The following is an 18,737-nucleotide window of genomic DNA, read 5'->3' on the forward strand; positions in this document are numbered from 1 at the left end:
GTTATGTTTTTCATCCTTGCCTCGTTTTTATTTGCTGGTGCTTATTCAATGTTGCTATAGTCTAAAAAGTTCCTCCTAGGTTGCCTTATTCGAGATTCCAGTGGTCTCAATCACAGACTAAATGTTATCATTTAAATTAGCACAGCAGGAGGGTCTTCAGAACTTAACAAAGCACCCGAGAGGAGGCCCCTAGAAGTTGATACAGCACTCCAGATGAAGCACCTGGAACCAGAAACAGCACTCTAAAGGAAGTCTCCAAAACTGAACAGAGCACTCCCGATGAGGCACTCCAGAGTAGGTCTCCAGACTGGGATTCAACACTCCAGAGGAGGCTTCCAGAACTGGACATAGCACTCCAAATAAGGCCCCCAGATCTGGACAAAATACTGCAGACTGCAAATTCAGAACTGGACACCGCACTCCAGGGAGGGTTTAATTTGTTAAAGATTATGTAATTGAATTCTGTTCAGAAGACAACGATCAGGGCGCTACTGAAGGTACGGTGCCGAATACAAAATCTGCATAGGCTTAATTCACCAGAATCTGCTTTCATCTATTACCAGACACTTCCTGCCTCTTTGCCTCAATCCTGCAGGTTCTTTTTCATCCCTGCTTTTGTCCTTTGGCACTGTTTTTTTCTTCTTTCTCTTCCTTATTTCTCCTTTTGTGGTTTTCTCTCTCTTGCTTTGGATCAAAGTCTGTGAACAAATATACGTTCCAGTCCTCAAAAATGAGTGCCGTGGGCCCCCACCTGCAAACACCGGCTCACATAAAGCACTGAGTCCAAGTAAAGAGAGGAGCCTGTAGGACTGTTTACTGGCAATATGTATGAGTTATTCCAACAATTGTTTTTCCGTTTTTATTTCCTTCACTCGGTCCAAATTCTGCCTTGTTTTCTCACTATACAGATTTATTCTGCATTCTTTTTCTTTCAAGTAATGTGATTCCTTCCTTGTGGTTGTATTATATTAATACTCATTGCATATTCATGTAAATACGGATTTCAGAAGCAAGAATGAGACTGCGTAATCATTCAAAATAAATGTTAAAAAAAATAATGGGTAAAAAACCCTGACATAGTTGAGGAAAAACAGAATAAAAAATGAACAAAGACAAGCAATATACAATAGGGCTTGCCATCAATACAGAGCATAATTAATATGGTACTGACTGTAAACCGCCTGCATATACTGAGAGCGTTAGATAAAAAGTATATTATTAAAAATAATAACACGTTGATCCTCCACCGTCAACTTGTTGCTAGTCTGAGAACTTCTAAGCCACATCAAATAAAAGCGTGGAATGCGACAACGCTATACTATAAGCCCCCATTTAACATTTAATGCTCCTCAGAATGAAAACTGATTGTCAGTTTCTCCTGCTGACATAAAATATCAATTTATACACGCAGTTCCCAAGTATTTGGGAAAATAAATACTAAAACAGTAAACAGAGGCTTGCAAGCAGGCGGGGTTAGAGAAAATCTGATGCAGTGTTCTATTTGGACTAAGTGCAATAGGTTTATCTGCTGAGATTATAATCACTGTTTATAGTTTCATATCTTAAAGTCATGATATTTGAACACCGGCTTCTTTTTATAACATTCAAAAGAATAAATAGATCTATTCATCACAATGTTTCACTTAAATAAGCCGAATACAGAGGTCTTTTTCGTCACAAATGCAACATAGTCTGCAATTCTTTTCTTCATCGTGATTAAGCATTAGAAGTCCTTAGGCTTCCAAATCAACCACCAATGAAACCACCATAATACTTGAAGCCCCCAAGTCCACCACTACCCTAGAACCTTCCACTGATATGATAAGTTTCAGGTCAATCACGACTGATTCTACGACCTTTCAAGCTCATCACTGCTGATTTGACAACCTCTGATTAGACACCACTCATTGCTCCAGCCTAAAGATCATTCACCACTGTTTCTTTAAGCTATTGGGTCAACTTTCACCAACTCGTCAAACATCACACTGATTCCTTCCGCCTCATGCCAACCACCACTGATTGTTCAAACCACCAGGTCCACCACCACTGTTGCTTGCATCAACCTCTCAGATTATCAACTAAAGACTGGCACAAAATTGAACCCAACTAACACTGCTTCCTATAGCCAATCCTAATATAACCAATTATTAATGCATCTTCAAAACTGAGCTCGAGCAACGCCTAGTATTCAAGAAAAAGCTCAGATCACCATTTATTCCTTGAATTGAATACCAATCATCCGATTCATCAAGCCTCTCCACGATCTTGATCTAATCTTTTATCTTAGAACCAGGTTCAGGTTCCATGCTCCATCTAAAAAACTGAGGTCTGCTAACAATATTAGCAGCGACTCCCAGAATTCGACGTGCTAGAGCAGGAGGAAGGTCTTACCTACCTAGGCCCAGTAGCATGGAATCAGCCTCCCCTAGAGCTTTGCGCTTTGAGTAATGCTGCAGTGTTTAAAAAAAGGCTCAAATCCTGGCTTTTTGTGCAGGATTATATATAAAGTGTTCCACCTTCTCAACCTACGCTACGTGCCGGGACACTTTTTGGAGTAGCTGTGCACTATAAAAACTGCTTTCATCATCATCTTCAGCCACCACTTCCTCCAGTCTTCAGGCTACCCATCACTTATTTTTGAAACCCATGGCCACAGTCATGGTTTTGTTACAGGAAACTTTCTAGCCTGCATATGTCCAAGAAGGGCCATCAATCTAAAAAAAGGCCAGAAAGTTAAAATACTCCTCCACTTCCAATCCTACCTCTAATGCCTCAAAGCAGATGAAAGAGCAATCTTGATCCTACCTAGAAGTGTTACCTTCACCCATTCTGCTGTCTTTCCTTTCAACTTTTAATCAATCCATCCTTTCACCCTTCTATACATCCATCCATTCCCCATCCGTTTAGCAGTTCATCCATCTGTTCAACCATCCAAACATCCACCACTGCATCCTTTTCACTCTTTCTTCTTGCCTCTCTCTTAATATCATGACTACAGCACTATACTAGACTTCTCTGGCAGCACTCAGTCCAACGGCTAACATGTTACTTTATGAGCATCTGCCTGCAGATTGAAGTAGCCCATTGAACAACTTAATATTATGTTGGTGGGATCCAATTATCCAGGACATCTGGCCCAGTGATACCCAGTCAACATAAGGTGCAATAGCAGGGGCCGGATCAAGTTGACCATCAGCCACACATTCTATGTGTTCTGGAGCTTGAAGAATACTTGCATCTTTTTCATGCTAGAATACAATTTGTTGCAAAGTTTTTTTAAGGCAACTAACTTTTTTGCCTTTGCTTTCAGTCTGGTGGATATAGCTTCATCATCTCATATAATACCTGCTCCACGTGGAGTGCTAATAACAACTATTTTATTTTAATTTAGAACAGCACAGTTTACAGGCAGAGTAATTAACAGGTATTAATATTGTCAGCTGATTGACACTTAAATCTCAGGAAGATGCATTAGGAATCAAACCCGAGGCTTGCCAGTCACAAATCCCCAAATCAGGTATGTTAACCCACTAAGCCCAATATTCTGAGATGCATGTGCATGGCCTCAAATAAGCATATGTTTTAAAGTACAGATGAACAGACTGAAAGTGTATCTTTGGTTAACAGTCAGACAGGAGAGTTTTTCTGAAGATGAAATAAAAAAATAGTCCAGGAGCTCATTGTTATTTCACAGAAGAAATATTCGGAGAACTGGCAAAAATAGGCCTTGCCTTGCAATAACTTGGCAAAAAGTGGTTCTTCAGTGCTTTGTACTGAAATCTGTAGATGCTGGTTTTTAGTTGGCAAATCACTCATTGCCCTCTGTAAAGATCTCTGTAAGTTACCTGTAAACACCGTCACATCCACTAAAACATGCTTATTTCTATCCTGTCAGGTTTGACCTTCATGTGTAACATGCACAATTGATCACTCTATGTTTTTCACTGGATCCAAGGATAGCCATGCCTCCTTGTTTGGAGTGTTAGCCCCACCTCCAGTGGTTGACATGCTCGGGACTAGTTGCACCCCTGCTTTCTGGATCAATCCCAGCACCCTCTGAAATGGATCTCCAGCAGGCCCAGCGGTAGATGTATGGATTCTGCTATTTGCAGCAGGGAGAGTAAATACATGGCACACGAAAATGTACAAATACTAGCTCCTCGCTACCAATTTTTTAAAGACCATTTACATTCAGAAAACAACAGAACTCTCCCCTCTTATCACCCTACCAAAAGGCCAATGACTGCAACCAACAATCCAGTCCTATGAGGCAGCTCCAAAAGTAGGCTTGCACCAGAATATGGTTAACCACCAGTCTTGGGGCTGTCATCAACGGACTATCGATGCTTCACTTTAAATGCTATACTTGGTCTGCTACAGATTTGTGGTTAAAAAGATTGCCTAAGTCCTCCCTCTTCCTAGCTACCCCGAAGATATCTGTGTTTTCGAAGATACCATGCATATTAATAACTTCTGTTCTTATCTTTGACATCAAGCAACGAATGATGGATGCGAATCAGATAAGGCTGGCGGTACAGAATGCTGATGGAAAGGGGTCCGTCCTCCTTTGGCACATGCCACGGGGCAAAAGCTGCGCTTAATTTGTAAAATAAAATTTAAAAAAGGGGTTGTGCCTCAAATTTCTCATAAGAGGCTGTGCCCCATTCCAAACACTGGTGCCGCCCACTGACATTGTCCACATGCCATTTTGAGTCAGACAACTACCCCTCTAATATTAGTAAAATATGCATATAATTTGCAATAACGTAGCACCTTTAAATTCTCCTTTCACACTCCCATTTGTAATATATCAAATTTATTGTTGTTTTGTATGGTGTGTCAAAGCAGTCAGGAGGCCATTTGCACTAATAAAACAACATGCTTCTAGGGCGGCCTCTGAGAAGCCTACAGGTAACCTGTACTCAATACGTCTAACGGCACTCTTTTTTAAATATATCACATGTAGGTACAATTTGATGTGGCACGGTACATGATCATTTCCATGATACTAACTTGAGTTATGGATATGAAGGAGGACAGGGAGCAGTGTATAGTTTTTGAAGTAATATTTTCTCCCCTTTTTGTTTTTCAGTAGAAACTTATGATTTGCCTAAAACATAACATTCACTTCTTTGAAGTGGCAGGTGCAGACAAGAATCAGTGTGGTCTGCATCTAGACAGGCCTGCACTGTTGACTTGCAGTAGGCACCGTCATCAGCTGTCAGACCAGAGTCGTGCGGCACGGTTACCTTGGAAATGTGCGCAGAAATACTAAAAACGCAAGGAGCCTCACTGTCACTCTGGCCCTGGGAAACCAACTGACAGTTTGGCAGGAGACTGAAAAGGACACTGCGTGCCCGAGCTGTTACTAAAAAGTTAAAAAGCACCTCGAGCTTGGCAAAGGATTTAAACACCTTTCCATGCTGGTGAGAAAGCAAATTAATTATTCTGAAAATTAACTACTTAAGTAGTTGATTGTGGAATGATAAAGGTAAAACTGAATGAAGAAACAAACAAGCATTTGAAATCTGCTGATTTGCAATAGGTAGCCAAAGTTACTTGTGTAGGCCATAGAAAAGCTATGAAGCAAGTTTCCTTTAACTGCAAGCAAACCTAATATTGCTAAAATGTGCACAACATGAATTAGAAGCTTGACCTTATTTTGACATGCTTAGAAATGGTCTCATAATTGCAGAATATTACAGTTTAACAAAAGTATTACTTTCTAAGCAAATTTTTTATCTTGAATGTCATGAACTTCCTAGTTTTCTTATGTTTCATATAATGTTTGAATAGAATGACTTGTGCATTTTAAACAATAATGCTTGATTCATATTAAAAGGAATGCATTGCCTAACAGTGATTTTGCCGTTTAGTTAGTAGTTCATTGTTCTTGCAGTGAAACAAATTAGGATGTAGAGGTCAATCTGTGTTTAAAGGCCCAAGTATAATGCTTCCAGAATCTAACTATGCAAGACTGTCTGTAGCTACCCTTTAGTACAAGCTGCATGTGTTTTCGTGGGAACAGAGGAGCTAAACCTCCTTACTGAAGAACACTGCTATGCTATTGGTCCATGAAGTAAGAAGCCAGATACAATGTTTTCAACATGTTTTCTTGACTTTTATATTAGTGTGTGTTTCCAGCTAGTGTTAGAGGACTGCCCCAGACCCTTGAGGGTTGTGGCTACTGCTTTTCCCTCTCTGTCTTACTTTTGCTATATGATTTTTGACAGATTTCTACTGCAACTTTATGCTGATCTACTTAGATTTATTGAGACTTGGCTAAGTCTCATGAACTACTCTTCATGGGAAGTTCTGTTACTCTAATTTGGCTTTGAAGTTTTATGCTACTCTGATCTCACTCTTTTTCTTGAATTCGAACCCTTTATGGATTCTTGAAATCTAAAACTCTGACCATGATCTCTAGAAAAGGGAACTTAGGCCCAGATTCATCAAGGTAAAATCCGCTCGCAAAGGGGCAGATTCTCAGAATCTGCCCCTTTGCGACCGGTATTTTTGCATTTGGGATGCATCATCCCAAATGCAAAAATCGCAAATTAAGGAATCTCAAATTGAGATTCCTTAAATGCAATGCATTGAAGTTTAAAAAATAGCGATTTCGCTAATAGGGCTCGCAAATTACCATGAAGTTGAACTTCATGCTAATTTGCAAAAACTTCCTGTTGCGCACACACATGCCCTAAGGGCATGTGTGTGCGCAACATATGTGCACAGATCAATTTTAGGGGTGCAACAGGGTGTCCTTTGGACACCCCTGCACCCTTGAAATCGCATTCTCAATTTGCGATTCTCTATTTGCGATTCGCAAATTGAGAATGTCTTCCCATTCATTCCTATGGGCCTCTAGGCCCATAGGAATGAATAGGAAGGTATTCCTTGATTGCGACTCGCAATTTGCGAGTCGCAATTAAGGAAATTTAAGAAATCGCTATTTTTTCAGTGATTTCTTCATGCATTGCATTTTGCTATTCCTTAATAGCGAATCAAAATGGGTTCTTGATGCATCTGGGGGTTAATCCTTTAAGGAACACACTTAAATGCTAAATATATTTGATACTTTATTCTAACCATTCTTTTTGATTAGATTTATGTAAACCTATTTGATTTATGGACTAACTGAAATAAACATAAAATAAAGAAAATAACTTTACTAATCTCTTAATAAGATTAAAGGTTTTTGGAAAATCATCCCAACTTCCATCATTGACTGAACTTAAAACTGTTAATGAAATTAGTTTTCCTTAAGGGCCCAGTCCGTGCTATCACTGGGATTCAAATCCCTACCTCACATGAGCTCTAAGATGTGCGCAAATTGCCCATACTGGTCTAGAATGTGTTGAAGGCTCTCATCAAAAATTACTTCCAAGGAGCCATTTGATTTGTGTGGCATTGCAACAAGTCATCTGCACACACTAGAAAAACGAGCACTGTAAAAACCAACATGTCTCACTTTTGGGACCTCTTGATTTGCCAGTACCTTTAGGCAATGTTGTCAGTTGCTGTGCAACATGGACAAAAGAAAAAGAAATGGTGCGTTAATGCGTTAGCAGTAACTGCAACATTTTGTAAGCATACATGATGACATGTGTGCGTATGCATATTACACGTGTGCCTACAAAAACACAGGAGCACCCTTTTTTTAAATTTACTGATCAAAGGTGGTTTGGTTAAAAAAAAAATACAAGTGCCGTGAAAGTGCTTTGTCTGAAGTGAAGGGGCCAGCAATTTGCTGCTGTTTAGTCCTTCACAAAAGAAAAAAAAGTAAAGACAAAATAAAATTTTTGTAAAAAATTACTCGATATGTGGGCAATGGTAGGAGCAGATGAGGAGAGGTAACCGGGAGGATTCAGGGAGGGAAAAAACAAATAGCAAAGGAGAGTAACATATAGGTTGGGGAGATGCACACAGGCGAGAAAACAAAATAGAACGTGGGGAAGGGAGTTTGGGAGAAGCCCAATAGAGAGACCTTGCAACACGGAGGAGACAGCAACATGGGGCATAGAGGGCAGGGTATTTCCCAGGGGGAGTGTAACGGGTGCTTCAGCAAACAAAACAAGCATTTGCAATGCAATAGGTCTAGCATTTACGCGAGTTTAAGCTAATGGCATTGTAAATGAGAATGCATTTTATGTTTTTTACACTAAAACAAATCTTGTTGCGCTTGCTATGTTGGCCCTAAGTGGCCACGGACACGCAGAGACATGGGTCCCTTGTGCGCTGAGACACTGGATTCCTGCTAGCCTGGCTGATGAGGTGTCATACCCCGAAATCAGTCCCAGGATGCTTTTTTTCAGTCCAGGAAGGACCTAGCTTGGCAGTTTGGGCTGGACTGTTCTCATGGAGAACAGGGTCAAGACTACAAGACTGATTTGCAAATGTCTGGGTCTACACTGGAAGGGCAGGGTGACAAAAAAAAGGATGCAGATATCTGTACTGGAGTGAATGTTCGACATTGTTCAGCAGTTCGTCCATCAATTACTCTTTTGAAGCACAATATCTTACACCAATTTAAATCTGGTTTGTAGGGCTGCTGCGTAGTGCTTAAGGGGACACTCATTACTCGAGGTCAGTTGCCTGAGAAGGCGGCGAGGACACAGAGCCCAGGCATGGGCCTCATCACTACACCCACAGAAGAGCAGAAAGCTCAAGATTCCAATTCGATTAGTCATTGTGAACTTTGGCCCAAAGTGCACCTTGGGGGTTTGAACAACTACTGCAGCGGAGTAACGGAATAATTGACGTATATTAAATGGAGTAGTCCGCCCTCCCAGAAGTAGGCGACCCCCAGCCGGCAGCAGTCAGTGGATACCATTGTCAGAGGTCGGCCACCACAAGAAAGCATCGTACGGAAATCAGCGTTTCAAGAATTCGGTGGCAGGGAGTCAAGGCAGGAGGCTGGCTCATACAATCAACACTATTTCTATCACACATTCTGAGGTCGGCCTCCAGCATGAGGTTACACGGAGGAAGGCCTGCCATGAACATGGAAGCTTTTGGGGCGGGCATTATGTTACCGAAAGTCTTGAACTCGCTACCATGGAGGTACAGCCAAAGGTATACCCACCTGACACGCACCCGCTATAACTACCATGTTTAATGTGACGAGACAAAATGGTGACAGCCAATCAAAAGGGCCAGTAAAGCACAAATCCAGTGCAAACATTGGCCTCCAGAACACGGCCATATCGACATCAAATATCTTACCTCTTTCCATGTATACCTGATCTTTTTGGTATCGCTTCTAAAAAAATTAAACCCTGCAGGGGAAACCAAGAAGGTCACCGTCAAAGGGGTTCTGGTGCCAGAACACGTCAGTAGAGAAGGCTAGTGGTGGGCATGCCGCCCACCCGTAGGAGAGAAAATACTGATGAAGAAACCTTTAGAAGAAATAGAACTACAATGCACTTGAAGCATCAATGCACATGGCCTTGGCCTCCACTCATTCCTCCACCTCCCACTGACCCTTCCCCACACCTTCCAGCCACCACGTGCCCTTCCTTGCTTACCTGTATGACGGTGTGGGGTCACAAGGCCAAGGTGGGGAAGCTGCCTCGTCCATTATTGGGCACGCTCTCCCCCAGGATGGCGTCCAGGCGCTGCAGTTGCTCCCAGCTTAGCACACTGAAGCGGCGCAAGACACAAGCCGACGGCTGGGTGCACGGTGCACTGCAGGGACATCACTCGGTGGCTCCTGGGACGTGACGCTGCTGCTCCTGACGTAGCGACCTGTCACCTTTGATGTCCGTGCGCTAGACAAACATAATTAATTTTATAAGCCTGCACAGTGTCCTTATTTTGGCTTGAGTAACCTTGATATCACAAGAGTTGTGACGTAAAGTAGTGAGACTGGCGTCACAAGCCCCTCGGCTGGTGGCAAAGTAGCAAGTCTGCGCAAATGCAAAAAAAAGTTCTTAGGAGACAGTATAACACCGCCACTATAACGCCGCAAGTAAATGATCCAGTCTGGATGGGCCACCGCAGAAGGAGACAGGATGGTAACAAGGAGGGACTAAGAAGCCTCATTTACATTCAAAAGCCAGCGTTTAGCATGACCGATGACAAGCCAATGGGAAAAAGAGGGAAAAAGAGGTGGGGCTCCCACTCATTTCTAAAACCTATCCCACTACAATATGCCTTGCAAAGCAAGCAGCGCATGCGCGCTGCAACGCTAGGCGAGACCTAATAAAGTACTTCCCTAAAAGTGCAATAATTGATCTGACCATGTCAGAAGGCAAAGAGCAGACAGCTAACTGTGGAAGAGAGATAGACGAGCTGTGTTGGGTGTGAAACATCACTTCTTGATCTGTCCGGAGCCCACAGGGGATTTACACAAGCCACTATGAAAAGGCTGCAGCCAGCAGTCTAAGTGTGGGCGTAGATTTCACAGTTAAAAATTCTATGATTTAACTGCTACTAGACAGTCACAAATGCAATGCTTTTACTGTGTTTAAAGTAATGAAGCTCTGTTAGCTTGACATGAGTGAAGCCTTAGGCCAGCTCCTGCTTTCATATTGCACATTTTAGTATGTGTACTTCCCGTGTTTGAAACCAACTCATCTTCCCCCTTACTGCCTAAAGTACTGCAGTACTCAGATGTGACCTTCATTGCTAATACAATAGTACAAAGTTCAATTCGTTCTTTGGTCCTGTTTGCTTTGTAACATTTATAAAATGTGATGTTTTCTGTTACTGATGTTAGTTAAGCGGACGGATTTACAGATGTGTACAACCGAAGGCCACCTCCTCAGCCTAAACGGAGATGTTGTTTATATTTTGGCTCAAGTATCTGTTTAAAGCCTAGTATAGCATATTCATTTGATTTATAGCAAACATCAATATTACCATGTGGGGTGTTTTCTATTTACCCATTGGTCGTGAGATGTAATTTTCTTGGTCAAACCACAGTGTCTGCACAGTTTCTCTGACTACGGCCTGATTTAAAGTTTGACGGACTGGGGTACTCTTTGACAAACAAAACTAATATCTTGTCCGTTGTATTATGACTTGATCACATCCAATGGCACTTATAATACAGCAGACTGGATATACGTCATGTTTTGTGACAGAGTAACCTGTGAGCCTTTATACATTTCTAAGGCCTGATTTAGAGTTTTCCAGACAGGTTACTCCGTCACAAATGTGATGGATATCCCATCCGCCTTATTACAAGTGCCATGGGATATAATGGACTCATAATCAAGCCCTAAAAATGTATAAAGGCTCAACATTTTTGAGACAAGTCACTACTCTTTACTGATCCCCACTGAGACAGACTTCACGCCAAAACCCTATTTATTTAAAGACCGGTGTTCGCCTCCTGATTCTTAGAGAACAGAACCTATGCTGTCCGTTTATTACTCTGAACTTAGAATATTTCCCATGATGCTTCGTTCCAGTCTCCTGGGCAGTCCTTATGACAAATGCTCCTTCATTTTCATTTCCAGAGATAAAAGACCGTATTTGGTTTGCTTATTATTTAGATAAGAGTTTAGTTTCCACAGCCAAGGATATATTACATTATTTAGCATTTTGGATATTTTGAAATTATTGATTTACAGGTGCACCGTACCTTCTGCATTTGATTCTTAATTCTGAATAAACCTTCATGGTTTGTACTTTAGAACACTGTCTCATGGATTTTCCTGAACAGATTTCCTCAGTCTCTGGGTAAAGTTATATGATAAACGTTGGGCTCTCGTCTGGAAGACTCACACATAGCCCTGATCCACTAATCGACCCATTTGACACAAAAAGCGTCGACATAGGCGAGGTACAATGCAGGTCTTGTGAGTAGGCAGCATTACACACCCTCTGTTAGGCAACTACAACTTCCTCCATTCTTTCTACCCGCATCCAACAAGGCCATGGGGAGCCCCATACCTCAGAAGAATGTGGTTGGCAAGCTGGTAGAGAGCATCACTGGTCACACTCTGCAGACCAGCAGCAGTCAACAGACCAAATGACCATGATCCATTAATCAGGAGCCATCACCCTGCACTGTCCATGAGCAATAGACCAACATATGCAACTAAGCCAGGCAAGAAATGATGACAGTGGCATGCATGTGCCTCCTTAACTAAACCTATGCTGTGCACACCCCATGGCATGCCTGTCCCTACTGAGCCAGACTGCCAGGCGTAGCTACACAAGTTAGTGCTAGGTACCACCATGGGCCAGCCCCGATGACGTATGCAAGTCATGGGAGACGACAACACTGTTTGTTTTGACAGTCATCACATTATAGCATCACATGATGTACAGCAACTGAAGTGTAATGCATATCTGTGCTTATTTACCGGGATAGACAACCAAGGAAATTTCGGTATTACCTTTATGGTTGTGGACGCTGCCCGCAGGACAATCTGCTCCCCTCACAGCTCCCTTAAAATTAGTACCAGTGGTTCCAACTGGCAAAGCAACCACTAGCACAAACTAATGGATGAAGGACTCCACTATCTGTGTAAAATCTCCCATACACTACAAATTCCTTAAGCCTCAAAGGTCTGATCTCCTAACTGATTGACAGGGCTGAGTGGTAGGGCTCAATTCCTTTCTCTCAATCATTTTATTCATTTGCATTCTATATAGCGTTATAGAGCTCATATGTTGCTATATGCTCACAGGGACCTCAGAGAGGCATGGAAGTTGGTTAGGTGCAGAGAAGATCTGCATGTATAGGCCCTGAAGGCCAGTGCCTGGTGACATTGGTTTGAAGAGATGATTAAGAGAGCGGGCTATGCAGTGTTTTGCTAGGGCAGTCCTGTTGGTTTCAGAAACCATGCTGATTACACACTTGCTAGACTGGGGAAAATCGCCACCATGTGCTAAAATGTGAGAGAGAAAAATAGTGTTGTGGAGCTAGGTAGCCATAGAAAGGGGTTTTAAAGCAACAGTAGTGCCCCCGTATCTAAGCAGCCGCACTAACTCTCTACAACAAAGACACCCAATAATGCCTACTATGTTCTGGGGAGGGGTAAAGCAAGATAGACTCACAAAATGCAGATTCTCTACAATCGAAGCTTGAACCTGGCTCCATGTAAGGTGTTCCAGTGGATCTTATTGTTCACCGCTTGAAGAGTGCCGAAACCGTGCGACACAAACTAGCATAGTGCAAGTTGCCAGGTCTGAGATTACATCGTAGAAACATTAGAGCTGGATGCAGTGAAATCTTTCTTCAACCTAAACCCTTTGGCCACCCTCCTTCAAATTCGAACCATTATACCCCCTATTTTGCTATTCCTTTCTCCTGTCATGGTTTTCTGTAAATGATCCTGCAGTCTTGGGAACCCTCTGCAGATGTAAATGAGGGCAACTTCAAATGAAGCCTCAAGCTAAAAGTGACAGGACAGGTTTTTCATCTCTTCGATGAAACGAGCTTTAATTTTTATCTACGATGCACAGGCGGGGATTGAAAATATAGCACACTATGTTATAGGAAGCATCCATACTTGACAAGCTACTAATTTCCTAAGGTGCGAAAGGACTCTCTGAACAGAAAGTTAGAGATTACCTGTATGAATAAGTTAATTGTTTGAAACCACTAATCTCCAACATTATGTAGTATACCAAATACACCAGCACATCTTGAACTAAAAAAACACCCGCCACAGGAAAATAAAATGTTATTTTTGCTAATATTTATAGTAGTGGAACAACCAATACTTATGTTTTGTCCAAAAATGAATGAGATGTCTCAGGATACGTTAACAGATTCTTCCCCTTAAATGCTGTAAGAGGTCAACAACTGTGGGATAAAGAAATCTGGCAAGTTAGGCAAAGTGATAATCGAGGCATATTTGTTCTCGCCACCATGTCATCTATGCAAGATAGCAGTTTTTAATATCAGGCAGACCCTCCAGGATTTCGCGATTTGCCGCGAAATCGGCACTTTTGTAAAAAAGCCGCGATTTTTACAAAAGTGCCCGCGAAATCGGCTCTTTTGTAAAAATGCAGTGATCCTAAGTGTATTCTAGTAGAAAACACTGGAACCAGACAATCCCATTAGATTTGTTATCATTTAAGTGCGGTAAGAAGTTCTTCAAACAAGGCAACACATCAGCACACAGTCTTACGACTTGGAATATTAAGCCAGTTGAGTCACCTTTGCACCATCCATCTATTTTTGAAAATGCTTGCTGGGCACAATACTGCCATCTAACAACCTTTAAAAGGGGCCATCCCCAAAGCTCCCAGAATTTAAGAAGTATCAAGAGGCTTTTCTCATCAGGCAAAATGCATGGTGGTTCAAAGACGAGACCAGAAACCAGCATACTCAAAATGGCTCTCTTTAGAAAATGATCTTCTATTCCCACTCTCTCCTTGCTCCATCACAACAGTTAAATGAATTTGGATTGCCAAGTCACACAAGATAATTAGCAACACTATGGAAGCACTGAATGATAGAAAATTAAAAAAACAAAATGACAAAATCATGCCTTGCGTCTCTATCCTACAATCCCAACATTCAGCAAGACAGGAAAATGCCGTTCAAGAGGATGTGGGCGGTAAAAGTCATTTTACTTGTTATGGATCTTGGGCACATGAAAACCTGATTACGTACATAGAACTTGAATATGAATTCTTCAACCAAGACATTTACAGTTTGCTCACATTGAAGGTTACAATAACATAAATCAGGCATGTCCCCTGCTTAGGACATGTGTAAAGCTGGGTCGTGGAGATTCCAAAATATACACGTTTTAGACACCCCTAGAACCTCATCGATCAAACGGATCATAAAAAATGGTACATCTATTTAATAAAAATAAAATGACCAAAAAACATTTTCCCCTGATTAACTGAATAAAGAGTTGGAACTTATCTTTTGTAGAAAAAAAATGTGCATCTCCTGTAATTGAAACCAGATTTTGGTCAATACATGATGCATACCAGAATCCATGAATATTCTAACATGACAGATATTTATAGTCTGTTGAGGTGCTGCCCACACGTTTCAGGGTAACAGCCTGATGAGGATGGTAGCAAGGGATAGCTCACCCGTGATACCACCCTGTGTAGTGTACTCAAGGGGGCACTAAGCCGGTGCAGATTCCTCCTGCACTGCCTTTGGGGCCACTAATGTCTAGTTGTCACTAACCACATAGGTGCAGAACCACTGGTAAGTCTGCTGTGGCCGGTCCAGCATCGGGCCAGTGGAGTTAGTTCTGTGCAAGAACAGCAGAAAGTAAGTGGTGGGCCTTCATGGAAAGGTAGTCATGGCGCCCCAAATCCAGGCTGATATGTGGTGCATACCTTGTATTTCCACTTCGCGTGACCTACCCAGTGGCCATGGTTAAGCCGGGTCCTCATAGTCACAGGTTCAAATCCTGGTGGGTCCCCACAGCCTTTCATTTTTCTGAGGTCAATAAAATTAAACCACAGAGTTGGGTAACAATAAACATCTGTTATTCAGCGTCAAGATGCCCTTGGGGGAAGGTTTGCTTTACAAATACTTATGCTATGTTACTGGTGGAATCTCCTCAGCATTGGATCTTACTCAACAGAGTATCTGCACCCCCCATGGGAGGAGCCACTTTGGTGATAAAACATTAAGGCCGAAACCCACCAAAGTATTTCTTCCCCTGGCGGATGCTGCAACTTTGGTGGACAATCCTCCTGTGCACTGCTAGTTAATCCTTCATAATGTGAATTTTCAACAGCTGTCTTGTCAGAGGGAGTAAGTCTGCCAACAAGGGGGGGGGGGAGGTGGAAAATCCACCAACCCAAGTCAACAGGCGGCTGTTTGTTGTACAGGGTTTTACTGTCATTTCAGTAATGCCATTTCGGCCACATCCAGTAAGGCGACCCTAAGCTTAGCCGCCCGTCTCTCCGTGTAGGACAGAATAAACCTTTCTAATTCAGAAGTTGCTTTAATATATGAAAGTATGGGTTGCCTCAATGCATCAAGATATATTTTAAATACAGGCACATTGGACATGGAAGGTGAGGGAGTAACCTGGCCAACCAGAGTATGGGCGTCGATTCACTAAAATGCTAGGGATAGTGGAAGGGACATCAAAGGAAATGACATCACAGCAGGGCCTATTTCAAAGTGGAATACTCTGCTAAAACAGTTTCCATTTATTTGAAGCTGAAAATGAATGATTATGAGTAAAATAAAGTGACGCAAAAATGCCGCTAAATTTACATATTTGTGCCGCTAAATTTGCTAATCCATGCCGCTATATCCTGGGGGGTCTGATCAGGGTCAATCGCTCAGAGCAGGATTTGACCCTTAGAAGGAGAGACTTAAGTGTTGCACTCCAGAATTCATACTGATCAGCATTACTCTTCAAAAAAGAAATATACATATGCAAAATTGATCACCTAACAGAAAAAAAAGCCCTATTGTTCCAGATGCCTGATGGTGATACTCAGATCAATGTTTTGGTTGGAATACATAATTGGTATCCAAAATGAATTCAGCGAATGTTTAATCCACATTTGTAAGTGGAGGGTGGGCACATTTCTGTGTCCTAATGGCAAAAACACAGAACTTATACTGCTGCATCGAAAAATAGCACTTCCATTTGCCTGGCCACCAGCCAGGGAACAGCTTAAACCCCTGTTCTAAATGACTGTTTATGTGTTTTAACTAGTGTTAACATGATGTCTCATGGCAGCCTCAGAGTGTTCTGAGACAGTGTAAGCATACCATAATCCAGAAAGTCATAGTGAGCATCATGCGGCATGCACTGGGAGAGGATGCTCTCTCCTGATGGTCCTCTAGAAAGTGAAGGCCAGGCGCCTCCTACACTGAGAAAGGCCGCTTCAAACAGCAGGTCTGCTTTTCGACAATGCGCTGCCCTCAGGGATGTGAAAGGACATGGATGCACAAGCGGCATTTCATTATCAGTAATACGCATACCTAGTTAAAGGTGAAACAAAAAGGGAAAGCGGCCCTTTAGTGTTAAACGGCTCCAATATCACGCACTTTACTCTGAAAAAACCCACTCTGGAATTTAGGACAGCATCGTCATATGGATGCCATAATTAAGCATAGGGAAAACTGCTAAATCCCTAGCTGATGGCTTTGATTCTTATCTAGTGTCAAACGATTGCTTGCTCAACGAATCCTCCCCTTGACACACCGACTAATATATAGAAGTAAAACAACAAAAAAAACACTTTGAAAGAGCTGTGTCTTAGAAGAGAGAGAAGTATATCAAGAGGATGAGAACAATGTGCACAATCTTTGTGCAGCCATTCAAACCAAAGGGAGCCAAAGGGTAAAGTGGGCTGCAGTGGCATAGCAAAACTTGAGCCCCCCCCACACCCTGCAAAGTGCATAGAGGAGCCCCCTTCCGTGCTTACTTACTCAGGAGCTCTCAGGCCATGGTACTTCGCTGAGGGGGACCCTCTAGCTCAGGCACCCCTGCACTACAGGGGGCTTTGTTGGGCCATTGGTGGGCTGACCAACTGCCTTATGCTGTGTGCTGCAGTGGATGTAAGAATTCAACAGACCAATGGATGAAGCCTGCTGACCAAAAGCCCCACTGTGTATTGTATATTTTGTATGAATGTTTTGAAAAACAATAGCCTGGAGACACAGCTAAAGCTGTTTTGAAGGCCATACCTAAAAAGGTTCACGGGTGCCTGAAGAGGGCACAGAGGAATACGAACTATAAAATATTCACTGCATCAACCCAAGAATCTAGTAGTGATGTCCGATGACAACAAACATCACATGGAAAAACATTAAAAATGCAGAACCAACTCTTACTAAGATCCCCACATTTACAGGTCCAACACATTACTTGGAAAATAAACAGGGTGTGTGTTTTATCCTTACTCACACATGCAGAGGATTGAACACTCAGTGTCAAAATCTAGTGGTTAGGGATTTACTCTGCACTTGGAATTCTGAACCGTTCATGGTACTTTTCTTTTTATTATTCTGTTCTTGAATTTTACATTCCTGATTATGCCTAGAGTTAAATGCACAAATGTTTGTGCCACATTTTTACAAAATAGACATATTTGCATCTTGGAAAAAATCACCTAGTAGGGATTTTAACAACGTGAGCTGCAATTCCTTAATACTTTAAAATATATACTTATAAAACTGACGATTATTCAGCTGCATTAAAAACTCTAAAACCACAAAAGTGGTGATGTTTGCATTACTCTCTGGGATACTTGCCCTAAGCTGCACTAATCCTTGTAGTATGGGTCAATAAAAAAAACAAGGTAGCGCTTAGAGACTTTAATGTCATCAATATGTCTGGATAAAGACCATTATATCCTCAAACTTAAATAACTACAATAGTCTACCTGAAACAACCTCAATGACAGATCCATTATCTGCCACCCTGAAGTACAACATATGAACTTGCTCATCTCAACCTGAAAAGACAGAAGAACAATAAGTCCAGCCAGTGGTTTTCAAAAGACATCCATGAAGCGAGGAAACGTCTCAGAATGATAAAAAAAAATGAAACAAAACGTTTCAACACTTTACCTTATAAGCTTGAAATAAGCACAAAGTAAAAAAAAATATATTTTGAAGGCCAAGACATCATTCATCAAAGGAGCAAAACAAAATCCTCACAGGAAAGTCTTTGAAATTGTTAAGAACATTCCACCCCTTAGATTTACTGGACAGAAAAGGAAACTATTCTCAGACTTCTTTCAGGATGAATGAAGAAAGATAGATTTCTCAAACAATGCCAATAACCCAGCTGCAGCATCTATTAACTTACTGGGTAAACATACTT

The 18,737-nt window shown here is 41.8% G+C and overlaps 1 protein-coding gene across 3 annotated transcripts in view; it reads right to left on the reverse strand.

The window, feature by feature from the left end:
* Positions 1 to 18,737, reverse strand: part of DENND4A (DENN domain containing 4A) — a 587,116-nt gene that overhangs the window by 439,321 nt on the left and 129,058 nt on the right. The gene's annotated exons all lie outside the window — the stretch shown is intronic.

This window comes from Lissotriton helveticus, chromosome 3_1, assembly GCF_964261635.1.
Source record: "Lissotriton helveticus chromosome 3_1, aLisHel1.1, whole genome shotgun sequence".
NCBI classification, from domain to species: domain Eukaryota; kingdom Metazoa; phylum Chordata; class Amphibia; order Caudata; family Salamandridae; genus Lissotriton; species Lissotriton helveticus.